General features: G+C 36.2%; 1 long non-coding RNA gene across 1 annotated transcript; it reads right to left on the bottom strand.

Annotated features, from left to right (window-relative positions):
* Nucleotides 1–388: 388 nt before the first annotated feature.
* LOC124165358 lies at nucleotides 389–15,237 on the bottom strand. Its single transcript, XR_006866213.1, has 2 exons — nucleotides 14,062–15,237; nucleotides 389–1,433 (listed from the first exon to the last, which is right to left on the bottom strand). It is a non-coding gene; the product is annotated as an uncharacterized LOC124165358 (long non-coding RNA).
* Between the last annotated feature and the right edge of the window lie 1,084 nt (nucleotides 15,238–16,321).

Raw genomic sequence — 16,321 nt, forward strand, 5'->3', positions numbered from 1 at the left:
CTGACAGCACAGGACTTGCCTTTTACTTTCTATCGCATGTCAAATCACAATAACCTGTTTTCTCACACAGTTTATTTATTCAACAGCACTTGAAGTAATTATTGGTCGTCAGATTTGGTATTCAGATCACTTTGTATTTGGAACTTTTCTGGGCTAGTACTCAAGTCCTTTCAAGAAAAGTTATCACCCGTTATTCACTGGATTTATATAAGTTTGCAAGCAAAAATCTACCAAATAATTGCTACCTTATTATATTTATGTAGTCCACGTGTCTTTTGGACTTATTTTTTAATTTAAACTCTCAGTTAACTTTAAAATTAAAACACCGTTACACTCAACCAAGTCTAGTTATAATAATTAACTCACTTGTCACTCTTTTTTCTCTCAGTTCACCCTCGTTGCTCACTCTTAAATTTGCTAACCTTCTCGTCTTTAAAGTTCGTCCTCTCTTTTCAGCTCTTCCATGAACTTTTTCCTTGTGGTTTCAATTTTAGAGCACTTTCCTCTTCCGTTCCATCGGCATGTCACTCCTTCCTTCGATCGATTTCCTTCCTCGTGGATTTCCTTCACGTTAGAATTTCGTTTGCCAACTCGTCGGTGTGGGACGGCATAATGGCTCGGGAGGAGGGTTGAGGGAGGGTCACAGCTAGTTTCCGTGCTGGGGGAAGTTTGTTTCTTCCTCGTCACACTCTCCTATTCGCACACGTTCTCTTCTAAAGTTTTTTTTTCTGTCTCTCGCAATTCCGGTGCCAATCTCCTTCAACTTGAAAACACTTTCACTGTTCCGAACGTGCCCCTTGGGTGCGACGGAAAGCTATCTCCTTTATCTGTCTTTCCATGCATGTATGTATGTGCGTCCGAGTTGACTCTCTTCGGGTCAGGAAGGTGGAAATGTGTCGGGGAAAGAGGGGCTGTTTGGGTGAAATTGGTGAACGTGATGCGTTCCGAGTTCACATTTCTTTCGCGGGCGAGAGAAATTTTTCGCCTTCTTGGCTCACTGCTACACAACTGTGTTGTGTAATCGTAAGACAAGGGTTACGTAGAAATGCCGTGAAGTATAAACTTGAAGATTAGACTGAAGAAGAAGCGTTTGGATGCGTCGGAGCAAATATTTCCGCTTCTTAGGTGTTGTCTTATAGGCGGATATCCCTTATATGATTCTACGGATACGAATTACACTTTTTTCCCTTTCTTATCCAACAGATTTAATTATCCTTGTAAAAAATCTCTAATTCCCATAGGCCAGTGTATATTTTCATTCCCTCACACTCTTCCTGCTTCATGATCGGGGCTCTTAAATATTGCTGTTCATTTGTGTGGCTGCCCAGATAGTCCCTTGTCATCTGCTGGCTGGAATCGAATTTCCATCTTTCTTCATTTTCCGAGTCATTTTTACAGGATTTTTCAATCGTCTGATTCACCCCTGGATACACCTGTCAAAATAAAAGAACACATGAATTAGTTTACGTCATGCGATGGGTTGATTTTAATAATTCATTCCACTCTTTATTAATAGAAAAACTAGAAAAATCCTCGTAAACGAAGAATTATTTACAAAATTATAAATAAATACCCTATACTTTTTGTATGTAAAAAGATATTTTTAAGGGTTTTCATCAGGCCCCTTTTAGTTTGGTAAAAAAGTCTAATTGAATCTCATCCATATTTTACCTATTTTGTTATGAATTCTCACTTTGTAATTTAATAATTTAGTTATAGGTAGCCAGTTCGAACAAATATCATAAAAGTGGTTTTCTATGCTTTTTACCGTAATTTCAATAATCCCTCATGAGGTGTTACTCAACTAACAGCATAAAACACGTGAAATGATCATAATTTTATCTAGAACTGAATAGATTTAAAATTATGAAAAAGAGCATAAATAAAACCATAACTTTACTCTCTATAAAAGAAAAATATTTAATCATGCTGATCTAAAGAAGAAATATCATATGAGGTGAGCATGGGAAAGTAGAGGAATATATTGGGAAATGCAAGGTAATTGAATACGCGATTACAAGGAGTAGTTAGGACAGAGACAAGGATGAGTGAACTCGGCAAATATAAGAGACAGCTTGAATTAAAGGCTGGGAATAGTTAAAGGGAACGGAGTGTCAGCCTTATCATTTACTTTTCATTATACTAACGGATTCATGAAAGGGTTGGATGTGCTGGTTGGAGATTAAAATGCAAGATGCTAGTTCTACCTGTACACTCGGAGGAATGTGCCAGTGATGGTTGGGGAGCAGGAAATGTATGAAAAGTCTCCTGAATAAAATCTGTGAGATGACAAAGAGAATGAATTTGAACGTTGACGACATGGGATGAGTACAGTGGCGTTAGTTTAGGAGAGCGAATTTGAGCTGGTTACACAGTGAATAAGGATTTTATGTAGACTGAAGGGGTGGATAAAAAAACTCAATATTTGCTGAAGAGATTCAGATGTTTAAAGATTCTCAAAGGCTTGTTCAAAGACTTGAAATCGGACAGAATAGCATTATTCACATCCTCAAACAGAAATTATTATGCATGGCTATAACCATTAATGCCAGAAAGAATAACTTAAATGCTTTGAACCATTTTAGAACACTATGCGATTTAATTATGTATTGTTTAAAATGACTGAAGATTTGCAAAATAAATATCTGCTATCAAATCTAGGGTCCATCTTCGCGAATTAGTCCATGTTTGCGGAAATAGGCATCATCCGTGTTCCGGAAACTTCTCCTTTCACCCTACATCCTTGTGATATATGGATTATTACTGACACTATTTCCATAAATGATAGCGAGTAATTACCCAATTTTTATGAGTGTAATTTTCACTGCGTTACTGTTAACATCTTGGTGTTTCCATGTGGATATCTCGGTGAGCACTAAAAATAGACCTAATCCAAATACGTGGTGTGGCACTGATAAGGTAAAGAGCTCACTCGTGTTGATTGAGTACCCCTGGCTCGGGCGTCTCTCCTGCCATGGTGACAAATCTTTGGTGTATGCACTTCGCATCAAAAACGTGCACTTGCTCCACTGATTGCGAGTAGGATAATATCGATACTGAACACTTTTCAACTGCTCACAAATATCATCAGAGTCGAGTTTTGCATGACAAAAATACTATGCCAATGTAAACTACTGAAAGGTACATGTGCAAGTAAATATTTAAATATTTCTACGAATAAATTATATGGGATTGAATATTTATCAATCATAGATTGCTGTAGTTTAATTCTGTAACTTTATGTCACATGCTAAACTAAAGGAATTAGGGGTGTGCATTTTGGTTATGAATACATTGATCCTCCCGATATGAAAAAAATATTTGATTCCACCAAACAAGATATGCCCAAAAGTTTCAAGTGAAATATTGAAACATGGTTTGTGTTAATACTAAAAACACTAATTGCGAGCCATTTTCCCCGAACTAAATAAAAATAATGGTTTTCAGGAATCTGACACAAGATATAGTAATTTTTCCTCAAGGCCCAAGGGACCAAGTTATTTTATATCCCAGAATTATTTTAAAATATCGCAAACTGTTGTTTTAATTTCTCCATCGGTATGCTTCTGTAACCTTAACATGTATTGATTACAGTGCTTTTCTCCGTGCAAATTTGCGCTCTGTCTCAGTATGGGGCGGTATTTTTTACGGTTTTGACAGCAGCATGAATTTTTCGCTAATTTCCTTGGGAGTCTAGTACATTCATGCATGTTTATGAGTTATGAACACAACTCTTGTACTAATGACGGAAACATAATCTGGAAATGGATTTCATCATTTTGCTGCTAAAAATTATGCTCAAAACAAGATTGAATAAAAGTATAAAAATACGGTATATCTCATAATTATCTGCAAAATACGCTCAATTCCAACTTATCTCATACCAGAAGAATAAAAGACATTCATGCAAAATACCGAAATTTTTTTTGGGCTTTCCATTCAGTTCTTAAATGCTATTTTTGGCAATTTTAGAATTCCCAGTTTTAAAATTATTTGGGCTGATCAAGTTTTCTTAAAATTTCTGGAGTCTAAAATTTACATAACTTTAACGCGTTCATTTTTTTTCTAATTGTTGGGTGGAAGTTCTAAACTGACTGAGGTTGGACTATCGTGGTTTAAATTTATTATCATTTGCGTATTCACGAATATGGTCCCAAGATGATTCCCCGGTACAGCTTGAATAGGATATCTAATGACATCACCGAAGACTGGAAAGGTAAGTGGATAAAAGTAGCACTGAGAGGAAAATGTTTCTTTTCTTTGTCATTCTCTAAAGAACGTCAGTGAATATCTCCTTTTGAACTGCCATTTACATTAGCACTGCATTAGTTTGTGTTAGGCCTTTTTTCAACATAAGATGCACAGTAGTAAAAATACAGTCTGCTCATCAACAACGATTAGAGGTCTTTAAATTCGCTGAAAATTGAAATAAAATATTTTGAAGGGGCGTTTGCAGTAATTCTTGCCATTAGGTATGTCAAACGAATTATGCGATGATATGAAGTGGAGCCAAGGAAATTAAAATCTAGTTTGGTGTAGTCACCAAATTAATGAGAACATAACGTGAATGAAGCTGGTGAATGGCAAAGCAAACAAGTGTTTCAGAGAAAGGAATTCAAAATTATTTATTGCATTTTCATCCCTTTCCTAATTAAATCACGAATAGTCAGAAAGAACCAAAGGGGTGCTGACCAATTGAACTGTTTGGACGAGTAATCAAACGAGCTCTAATTTGTATTAGAAGGGGGAAAACATATAAATGTTGTCTGATTGAATATCGCCTAGTTAGGTTGCTATTGAAATAATTTCCAAGCAATATTTAGCCAGAGAAAACTTCAAAGGGAGAGAAAATGCCTGAGGTCTCTGTAAAATATTCCTCGATAGAGGATCTGAATAAGTCTAATTTGATTTGCTTGTCCGCCTTTGAGTCAATTAAATAACTCCTCTTCTTCAGATAATTCGTCCTGATTTCGATGATGGCTCTTGAATTATAAAACCCAGTGCTTAAAAATCTTTGGGTATAGATGAAGTTAACTTACTCAGTGTCTCTCCTTCACCTCTTACTGCATGAAATAGATAGAGATAACCTCATTAGCTACGGATAGGCGCGTAAACTCTAGACAGATTTAAAACTAATAGGTGAATGAGAAATTCTCGAAACTTCCGGAAGGATCACTTGCAATTAATGCGATAGGAATGAATATGAATTGAATCTCTCATGCATTTTAATCAAATTATTCAGAAAGACCTCTGAGGCATCGCTCAATTAGAGGGTCGGAACCATTCCTTATTCAATTGATATTGCTTATGAATATTTAAATTTTCCCGTTTTTAAGGGAGTTCTGAATTAATGGCCATGACAGTTATCGATACTCTCCTGTCTTAATATTCCCACAATTTCGAATAAAAAATTCTGTTACTACTTTTGCACGGTGTTCCGTCGAGTGAACAGCTGTTGTTGTTGTTATTTTAAGTGAAACCATTAATGTGAAAAGTTGCAGTTGTCATATAAAGTGAAACCATTTATGTTAGCTTGGTCATGGCTTTCATTAATAGTATCGTCTTGCGATTTTACTGAAATAAAACTTGAGTGAGCGTTCAATATACTGAGCGAACGAGAGAAAGAGGAAATTGGCCTTGTTTAATATCCACTTTTAGTTTAGAAGATTTGCAATCCCCGGTCTCACTGTAGTTTTGATTCCATTAATGTTTTCATTAGTGTACAACCCTTACGGAATACTTCTTCAAGAATTTACTTTTGCAGTAAAAACGCATAAAATTGTATTTTTCCTCAGTTTAATATTTGGAAAATATGATACAATTTGTTTAATTATGTGGTCACCGTAAGTTTTTCGTTTTATTTAAGTGGTTACCTGGATATTAGATTGATTTTTCTCAACAATTTGAAGTTCCTTGTCAAAAGAGCTTTTTTTTATTCTATACTCAACTAGAGAGTACCTGGAAGAGGATTTGATTCCATGATATGGGCCCACTGAATTAAAAATCATAAATTAAGCCGAATTTCCAGTACTTTTATTTTTTACTACATGAATTTTGCACTCGGTAATACGATGTCGAGGGTCTGCAATTAAATTTTGTGGGAGATCGTTTATTGTCGTGTTGATATAGCGTTGCAGCGGTGTTTAAATGAAATTACCATTTTCTTTCGCTTGATTCTCACGCTAACTATGTACTAACTATGTTTATGACATTGATTTGTATCTATGTAGGTCGCAATAGTAATTGGGAAATAGTCATTTCTGGATTTTAATAATATTCCAGTATATCTAAGTTACATATTTGACATCCTTTGTAAGACTTGAGGGAAAAAAATTTCGAGGTTTCTGAAACAAAATAATTATTTTTCATTTGAGGAAAGCCTACCAATAATTAACTTAATCAACTAATGCAACATTTTGATATTTCTTATGTCATCTCGAGATGTGAATCCTGATTCAGTCTTTTTGCGTTCCATTCTATGTGTTATGTAAACAATAGCTATCAAACGCGTACTTTAGCCTATTGATGGATTCGAGATTTTAAAACAAGGATATTACTGGTAAAATAATTTTGTAATTTTGTAGCGTTTTAGCATGTTTAAGAATCATATTCACCAAATCACGATTGAAAATACACTCCTTGTGTAAGTTTTTGATTTATACACAGCTTTTATTTCATGATTCCGTAATAATAACAAATCGTATTTCTATAGTATTTTGCATAATATAAACCTCTCTGTAATTATTCATTAATCCTTCTGCTTTCAATAATCTAAGAAATAAAATGCACATTGAAGGTTCGTGGAAAACTGTAGTTACAAGCTATTGAACTAACATTGGGAGTTTTGTTCCCAAGAGCCTCGAGAAAACATGAGTTTGACGGGAGTGATTGATTAAAAATAGAGCATTTTTCAAATACTTGACGTATGCCACTCAAATATTAGGATTCCGTTGTGAAAACAATGGGAATTTTATTCCATACTGCATCGTACACAAGCGCATTGCGTGAATTAAAAAGTACCGAGTGACAAATTTGAGTCATAATTTGAAATCAGTTGAATGCAATGTGAAAAGTTATGTAGAAATTGACGATTCTGCTTGAGTTTGCTGAAAACAAATTGGTTTTTGAGAAAAATTTAATTTCAGGATCTAAGATTGATTTGGATATACGATTTACAAATATTTTTTGTAAGATATTATCATTGTTTTAATTAATGAGGTAAAAGGTTCGCGATTGCCATTGTTATTGCCTCTTACGCAGATGGCTTAAGTGATTATACGAAAAAAATTCTTTAGATTTTATATCCACCATTTAAAATTGTTTATTTTACTGGGTAACTTCCATTATCACATATCCATATTACCATTAAAATTTCTCCGCGTTTCAAACAGTTTGTATTTGAAATCCATTTACGATATAGTGTTTGCTGTAGTGTGTGCAATATTGCAGATTGATGCGCGTATGATTTACGATTATTTACCACGGTATTACTGTTTACCATAAGATGTATTACATATTAAGGCCCGAAAGGAATGCTCGAAAGGCTTTTTATCTGTCTATGTAGTGTGCGCTGAATTTTGAAGCTGAGTGAAAATGTTTATTTTTCACCATCTCTTTACCTACGCTTTTAATATGCATTGCGAGAGTAGCATTTACCGTTTTCAATGTCCATCGTCAACTTTCTGGTAGAATTTGTTTATTTATTTATTTGTTTTTTATTTATGCTAGGTTTACCACATTCATAGTTCACTACGTTTCTCATCGTTATCTTCCACTATATTTTTTAACTTTGCTCGACTATTTTACTGCGTCAAATGGAATTTTGGGCATAGTATCCCGCAAGATGGTACAATGTAATTAAGTAGCCTTAAAAATGAAAAAAAATTACAAATACAACGTGTGGGATTCAATAGAAAATTTTAAAAATGAAACATGTTTTTTGAAATAATTTAGGTATATCATTTTTGTACAGAGCCTCCCCTTGGTTCATTACAAGTTTTCAAACGATTTGGAAGTGCATAGATAATGTGCTGATAGAAATGTTTAGCCACGCGTCAAGTTACAAGTGTCTAAAGCCACTCGTGCACCAGAATTTGCATTTCGGAAATAATTTATTCCCTTTGTTTTTTAAGGTTCTCCAGACACTTCACAAGGAGAAAAGTCTGACGAAAAGATGGATGTACAAGACTATCCAATTGGGCACTTTGGATAGTCTGAACTGTCAAATCGGATGCATGTGGTAGGGAGTACCCGTTTTTTACTCCTCATTTCAGGATGTAGGTAATTTTTCAGTGTATCTAAATAAGATTGACTGGTTAATGCCATTCCTTTATCCATGTGATGCTCAAAAAGTTTTCATTTTTCATCCCATATAAGAGTAAGCATGATTTACCCGGCAGACTGTTGACTGCGACTTTTCTTTGATTATGCTGATGAGCTTTGGCGTCGATCCTTGTTCGACCTCTTTGTTCATAGTTTCCCGCTTGTTTATTTATTTATTGTGTTTTCTGTTCGCCCAACATATACATAAATGAAAATTTTAAAAGTGAACATCTTTACAAGAATTATCGTAATGCACTGTAATTCTGTGAAGAATTTTTGTCGGTATCACGACTTCATTTTCACAGAAAGCACTACAGATAGTTAATCTGACGCTGAGCATGATGATAGCGGAGCATCCATCTTGTTTAGGGCATTGGTACTCTCTCAGGCGTTCACTCTACCAGCTGAAAATCTTTTTGATAACCTCAAGGATCTCAACTGCCCATTACCGAATGCATAAAAAAAATGTCGCAAATCTATGCCATTTTAAGGTTTTCATTAGAATCCCTCTCATTTTACTCGCTACAAACTTATTCTTAACTTGATTATCTGTACATCCGTTTCATCGATGGAATATTGTATTTGATTTAAAACCCACTTTACATTTTCCAATCAGCTTGATATTATGCACACGTACGTTCCTCTGACGACAATAATATATTCAATAGTCATAAGTTTTAATTTTTTTTCATGGTGATCTAATTGATAAATAAATTTCCGCATGGAAAAATAGTTTCAAATTTTCTCAATAAATGCCGTTAGTTACAAATATTTTGGTAGAAATTTCTTTAATAGCTCTGGTTTCATAGATTGCATGATTCACCGATGAAAATTAAAATATAAGTATTATTAAAAAAACACGCACTCCCGGAAACAGTGCACGGAAAAGGAAAAAAATGGCCTTTCATCACTCGAATTGATGATTCCGCTTAGATATTAATATTGCGAGCCAACCTTCACTCACCTGTCCTTTTGCACTCATTTCTAATAAAACTATTCACTAAAGCCTTACCTTTACTTTTTATTGCATGTCATACCGATTTTCGAAAGAACGTGTTTTTTACATCATTTTTAAAAATTTCATTTTATCTTGAATTCAAGGCATTAATAGGATGTGAAGCATGTTAATATGTACATGATTGTAAGCATGATTTTTTCAGCGCAGCATTGGTTTAATTTTGTATTGCGAGAACGGCTCCACCTTGTTTTTTTTCAACCTCTTCCTCATCCTGCCATTCCATATTTTTGAGCCTGCTCTCGACAGTCATTGCTTTTGTCGCCAAAGTTGTCAGTATCCTTATTTGAGTGCATATGCACCCAGGTTGGGGCCCCTCACTTTCGCCCTCCCCGCCTACTCGCAGTATCGGTGGGCGTGGTGAGGACGACGACGAATAAAATATTAACGTGGAGCGTGCCGAGGCGAGAGGCCACGCCATGTGTCCCTCTTTTGCGTCAACGACCCCACCACGTGATGTGAGGGATGGAAAAATATTATTTATAGCTTCATTTTTTCCCTCCCGCGTGAATGCTCGGCGTTCAATTGTTAACATAAAACCTACAATTCCCCTACCTCACTGGAGGTAATATCGACGCCTCTTGACCGTTGGAATAGGATGGAGTGGAGTGTGATAGGATGGAGTGGAGTGTGATGAGGAATACGTCGGTAACATTTAGTGAACGGGGTATTTATTTTGGGTTGTAAAATACAGTTCTGGGAAAAGTTTTTACAGAGGTATGGTGTTTAGTTATGCTAGTATCAATAAAATCAGAAATTGAAAAACGCATGGTATATTTTTTCTCCCAACCTGGGGATGTTGATGTTAAAAGGTGGCATTCAGAGTGTAATTTACTATTTTTGTAATCTTAATATACCTTAATGGCAGTGGCGGATCTATGGGGGGGGGGGGGGGTGGAGGGGGGAAAGGGGGCTATAGCCCCATTGGGTCGAAACACACTCTAAGTAAAATCTAAGTATTTGGTGGTTACCACTTTGCACAAAAGTGTTTATTTATATTTACCTACATATTTACCTTCTTCAACGGATTAAAGTACAAATAAACTCTAAAATTAGGGCCTATTTTACATAATTTTGATATATTACAATCCCAGGGTAGATCCAGAGGGGGGATTGGAGGGGCAAATGCCCCCGCCCCTCGGATATTCAATAAACACTGGATAGAATCGTAATGTTAGCACCTCCTTGTCCCTATCTTGGATCCCCCACTGCTTAATGGCACCTCAATATACTCTGTGCTACCTACATCAAACTCTGTCAGCTAGTAGAAGTAAACAATGTGTGGCGGTGCCAATTACTATTCTAAATCGATCAAATTGAAAATTCGATAGGCCTTGTTCGGGCTCCTTCGGATACTTTCGTGAAGATTGACCCTTTCTCGTACATGAAACTAATATTTATTGTAGCTATCTTCGAGTATTTTTAACAAAGGCGTATTTTGAAAATTTAATTTTATAGGTCGTATTTTGAACACTTTTCGCCTGACAAAGTACTTGTTATCAAAATTTTGAATTTTTAAATTAGAGCCCAGGTATTGGCTCAAATAATGCACAAAGTCGTGTTGTCAAAATATTGATGTCTTGATGATTCCCGAATACCATAATGGAAATAATAAATAATTATAATGATCAGTTTAGATAGTTTCAAACGACTTGCATGCAGAAAATATCGAAATATATGTTTATCTTTCATCACCGGTGAGAAGAATAGATCACGGCAATTTTCAGGAATGTAAGGTATTACATATTGGTACATATCGATGCATGGGGATTAACTGTAGCAATTAGCCGATGGTTATCAGCTAATAGCCATATCAGCCAATAGCTATATATGTATCTACCAGTTATCGCTAAATGGTACACCAGTGTAATTCTGTATCGGTTACCTTTATTTTAATGACCTTTTAATTAAAAAAATACTTTACCACCAAATGCTGATTCAGTAAATAAAATCAACATTTAATCGAAGCAAAGTCGTTTCGTGGTCTATTTTTACGATGCTAACTCTACCATTTATAACGTTGGTCCAAATTTTTCCTGGCCCTAATTACATGAAAAGTTGTTGAAATCTTTAGCATTTGTTCAACTAGCCCCTCAAAATGACTTCCTTGCAGTCAAATAAGCATTTTTGTACACGATTTCCCCTAACAGAAGTAAAATTTCATTCTTCCATCAGAAATTTTATAAATTCCAAGGAAAAAATATAAGTGTTAATTGATGATTTTCGGTGAAAATTTACAAGCAACATTACTAAATTTGCATGTGGATAGTTACTGCTGATTTTTCCATTTTTTATGAACTAATATCGGCTATGCTCAGTCTATTCTTGTTCTGTGGAGAAAAATTGAAGTGGAGTTATTCCCAAATGTGTTTTTACTCACAGTTTATGTTATGTTTTGATGCCTCCTCTGTTTCAAATAGCCTAACTTTTAGAATTTTTATTCGATCGTCCCCACTTAAGTGTTTATTTCCACAACATTTATTCAATAGAATGCTACCGAATACCAAGACCTCCTGTACGAAATAATTCTCTATCAACCATAAAAAAATTCACATTTTGGTTCAGAATTCGGAGTAGAATTTATAGGAGTCTTCATTCGTTTCATAGATTGATACCGCTCTCATTAAAGAATATAAGCTTATAAGATTCGATGTTATTATATCAAGTTGAATTTTGCGGAGCACGAAAATTGAAATTAGCGAATTATTTCATTGATGCTACTACCCTAATTGATTTTTTTTCTTGATTACTTTACACAATTGTAGTGTTAAACCATGTCCAGGCAACAGGAAGCTTTCCTTTACGTTTATAAGTCATTAGAAAACCGACCCTTATTGGTCTATCAAGCGTTTATGAATTTGCTACAAGATAGAACTTTATATGGACTTTGAGAATTCTTGTTTGTATTAGAGGTCACATCATAGTGATATCATTATTTGAGCTGGTAACTATTTAAATTGAGTTTTTCCACCATGAGATATTTTATAAATTCTGCTGAAGAGTAAGTGTGGATTGATAACGTTCAACTGAAAGCTACAAGAAATTTTACTATACTTTTTTGTATATATAGTTTCATTGAGGTTTATCAAGATAAGAGAATATTTTCTCATTTCATATCACGATTGAAATAATTTTAAGCGGTTTTTTTGCACCTAGTTGAAGATTACATTTCTTATGAAAGTGACTCCATAGCCTTTATAATTTATCTTCACCTTTCTCGGAAAACAAAACTTATAGTGGAATCAGGATAAAAAACATTATTTTTCATCTTTGAGACGCGTTGGACTACATTTGATTGTTTTATTTATATTACTTTTGTTATCAACTTTGTTATGACTTTAAATATGACAGTCACTTCAGTAACATCTATTTTATAATTATATCTCTCAGTTAACATTATTTAACGCGCTTTTTATCATATGTTGACAGTTTTTTGAACTTTGTGAGATGTTGTAGCTTGATACACGGGCGAAATCTTGTAAAGAACTATACTTTTTGATGAAGTCAAAATTCGCAATCGTAAATTTTTGTGAAAAATTGGAATTTGGGTTAATTTCACTCATGAATCTTCATGTTCATATTATCCAGCTAAATATGAAACCGTAGATGTATTTAGAGGTTCACGTACCTCATATTGTATCGGTTGTTGCCTAACGTTTCGTGGTTTCGTTGCCGTTGGCGGTTACTTTTTTCGAGGGAATAACTTAGCTTTTCAGCCTTAGCTGCAATTACTCGCGAGAGCTTTAACCAAGAAATGTAAAATGACAGCTACCTTAAAATACAGGCATCCTATTAGATACACACTCGCCGTGCATGCTTACTTTGTTTTGGTTATGTAATGAATTTATCTTTTCAAAAATTGTTTCACCACGGAAATGAGAGAGGTCGTTAAAAGCATGGAATAGTGGCTTCTCCTTTCGCTCATTAGCTGATGGCTTTTAATTATAGCTATAAATTTGTTTATGATGTCCATTTTTCATGAAACATTTTGCCTTATTTATAGTGTAGCGAAATAAAAAGAGTATTGTTTTTACGATCTCTTTTACATGTTTTACTTCTTGGGTATAACTTTTTTCATTGCTAAATGGCGCAAAAACAGACAATTTTGGGAATTTCTTTAATAAAAAACTTTGCATTGCAGTATTTTAAGGGGAAATGTGAGATGTAGCAAGAGCTTTTAGGGGAGAGATTTTTTATATATATCGACCGTTTTTGAGTTGAATTACACTTACGACTAGAAAGCATATTTTTCGAAATGTAAGGAATTGACTATGTACAAAAAGTAAAGAAAAACAGAAATGTGGAACAAAAAAAAATACTGGTATTATAGGATTACTGCGTACTGATGATAAGCCATGCATAAAATTGGTCAGCCTTTTGTGAATAGAAGAAAATTATTTGATTTTTTCACTTTCAGTTGTATCTATAGTTAGATTTGGACATCGGGAAACAACGCAATATCAAGCAAATTTACTTTTAAAAATGAACTGCGATTTGTCTAGGTTGCATTTATATCATTTCATATCGTTACGACGTATTGTAACTACCTACACATTCAGTAATGGACAGCAGGGTTGGTGCAAAATTGCGTAAGAAATTTAATCGTTGGAATATTAGTGTCTATCTCTGGCGATAATGAATAAATTGATGGCAGGAGTGCAGTTTTTTTTAGAATGAAGCAGCGGGAGTTATAATTACGAAAAAGTAAGAGAATCAGGACTCACTTTCTCCGTTAACACCGACTCCCTTCCTCCACGGTTGTGAGCTGCGCAGTCCACCGCTCAAAGTTCCGTTCCTTCCGACGAGACCTCATCGCCGGAACACTGTTAACAACCGCGTAGCTGATGGGAATCTCGCATTTCACCGTAACAGAACTCGTATTGCAAGGTGGAAGACTGAAGGTCACGGAATGAAGCTACTAGATGCAGATGGCTCTAAAACTTTAGGTCTGGCGCACTGGAACGAAAGGGACAGTTGAGTTGTCAACAATCCTCGGCTGACATCTAAAGTGTTCGTTGCTGCGTCAGGAATAGTCTCCAGAAAGTTACGAGAGGGATGAAATATCCTAAATTTGAAGAACGCAGCGCAAAAGATAAGGTAATTTATAAAAGACTGTTAAACTGGTTTTAATAGGCTCACATTCGCACTCACTTTTTATTGACAATGAGAAATATCTGAGGTTATAAAAAGTGATGCCAATGCTAGATGCACACAAGTAAAGCACCTGATAGATATCGTTGTCCAGGTGATCGCAAGGCTACCTCAACTCAACCGGCGTCTTTATGCTGTGACAACCCTTAGCCAAGACCCGCACGGCACTGAAAATATCACTCACGTAAAACGAGAGACGAACCGAAAGCCGCGGACTGCTTACGAAGCGGAGGACGTCTCTTAAATCACGATGAACTCTTTACGCCTAGAAGTTGAAAGGGAGGTAAGATTTAAGCGAGCGTAAATTAGAGAGGGCGTTTTCTGCATGAATGTTTAGGTGAGTGAGGATAAGCGGATATTCTGGGGAAGGTGTAGAGGGGTTTATGCACGGGGGATATATTTCCCTTTCCCTTCCGGATCGCGAAAGGTGGGAGTAGACGGCACAACTGTTTTTCTGAATGGATTATCGTACGAGGGAGATGTTAAGAGTGCGTCGACTAAAATTTTCCCTCCTCTCCCCGTCCACGTGTTTCCTCCTACCTCTCCAAGCGACTGGGAAGCGAGGCGTCGTGCGGGACTCCCCCCCGGGCCGACGACTTGGGGAAGACCCGCCACGCTTTCCACGCGCGCGCCCGGCGGCCGCGGATCGGTGTATGTATGTGGCGAGTTGGACGCTGGAATAACGGCGCCGGCGCGTGGTTGTGAGCCGGGCGAGGGACGCCGTATCACTGCGGGAGTCTCTCAACGACGCGGCGGTCTGAAAAGCGGGCTACGCTTCGCCGTGTGCCCGCCGGGCTGGGTGAGGGCGCGCGGGTTTCCACCGGAAGGGGTAGTGGCGTGTTTTTTAGGGGAGGGAGTGTGTGGTTTGTGTGTAATAGTAGGAGGAGGAGGGTGGTGGCGATAGTGATAGGGGTAGGAGAATTAGGGGTGAGACGAAGGGGAGAAGGAGGAGGTGGAGTTTTAGGGGCGAGAAAAGAAGGTAAGATTGAAAAGAGAGGAAGGAAGTGGGTTTTCTACTCCTTTTTCTCCTCCATCTCCTCCCTTCTGCCCTTGGAGACGACATGAGAGTATGCGCGGAAGGGTTCGAATACCGTTAAGAAGGATAAAGGAGGAATGAAGCAAAGGAGGGATGAAAGAAGGGATACATGAGGATGGAGGAACATCGGCAGTTTCGAGTCAGTAAAGAGCATGTGGAATTCTCAAGCTACAACTTGAAACGAAAATGAGAGCGCATATTGCATGAGAGCTGTAATGGTGGGGATATTTCTTATGACATAAGAATTAAGTGACATTAAGCTAAAAACACAAAATGAAAACATATTTAAAAATATTGTATAAGATATTGTAAAAAACCTATGTAAAATATTGTGATGGCACCTGAAAAGTGAAAAGATAAGAAAAAATTAACAGATAAGATTCAAATATTTGAAAAAGTTTTCAAATTAAAAATGCAGACTGACTTACACTTATCTCCCTAGTTGATGAATAAATATTAAGATTTTGTACTGCTTTAGCTTACGATAAACATCATGCATCCCAGAAATACAGGAATGAAGCAAATAATTATGTATATGTCAATGCACTAAGAATTTATGTGGTACTGACGGCTGAAGAATTAACAGTGATGAATTTTGTACGAAGGGAGTTTATAATTTACAGTTTTCATTAATTTAAATATCATGGTAAATGGGAAGGGAAGACGGGTAATGTCTGAGGAGATGAGAGCGGATGGTAACAGTAAAATAAAGACGAATGAATCAATATGAATATCATCATAAAGAATGATGTCGCCTAAAGATAGGAGGAAAAAGAAGAAGAGACCCAATGGGCTTA

The sequence above is a fragment of the Ischnura elegans genome, chromosome 1 (genome assembly GCF_921293095.1).
Source record: "Ischnura elegans chromosome 1, ioIscEleg1.1, whole genome shotgun sequence".
NCBI lineage: Eukaryota > Metazoa > Arthropoda > Insecta > Odonata > Coenagrionidae > Ischnura > Ischnura elegans.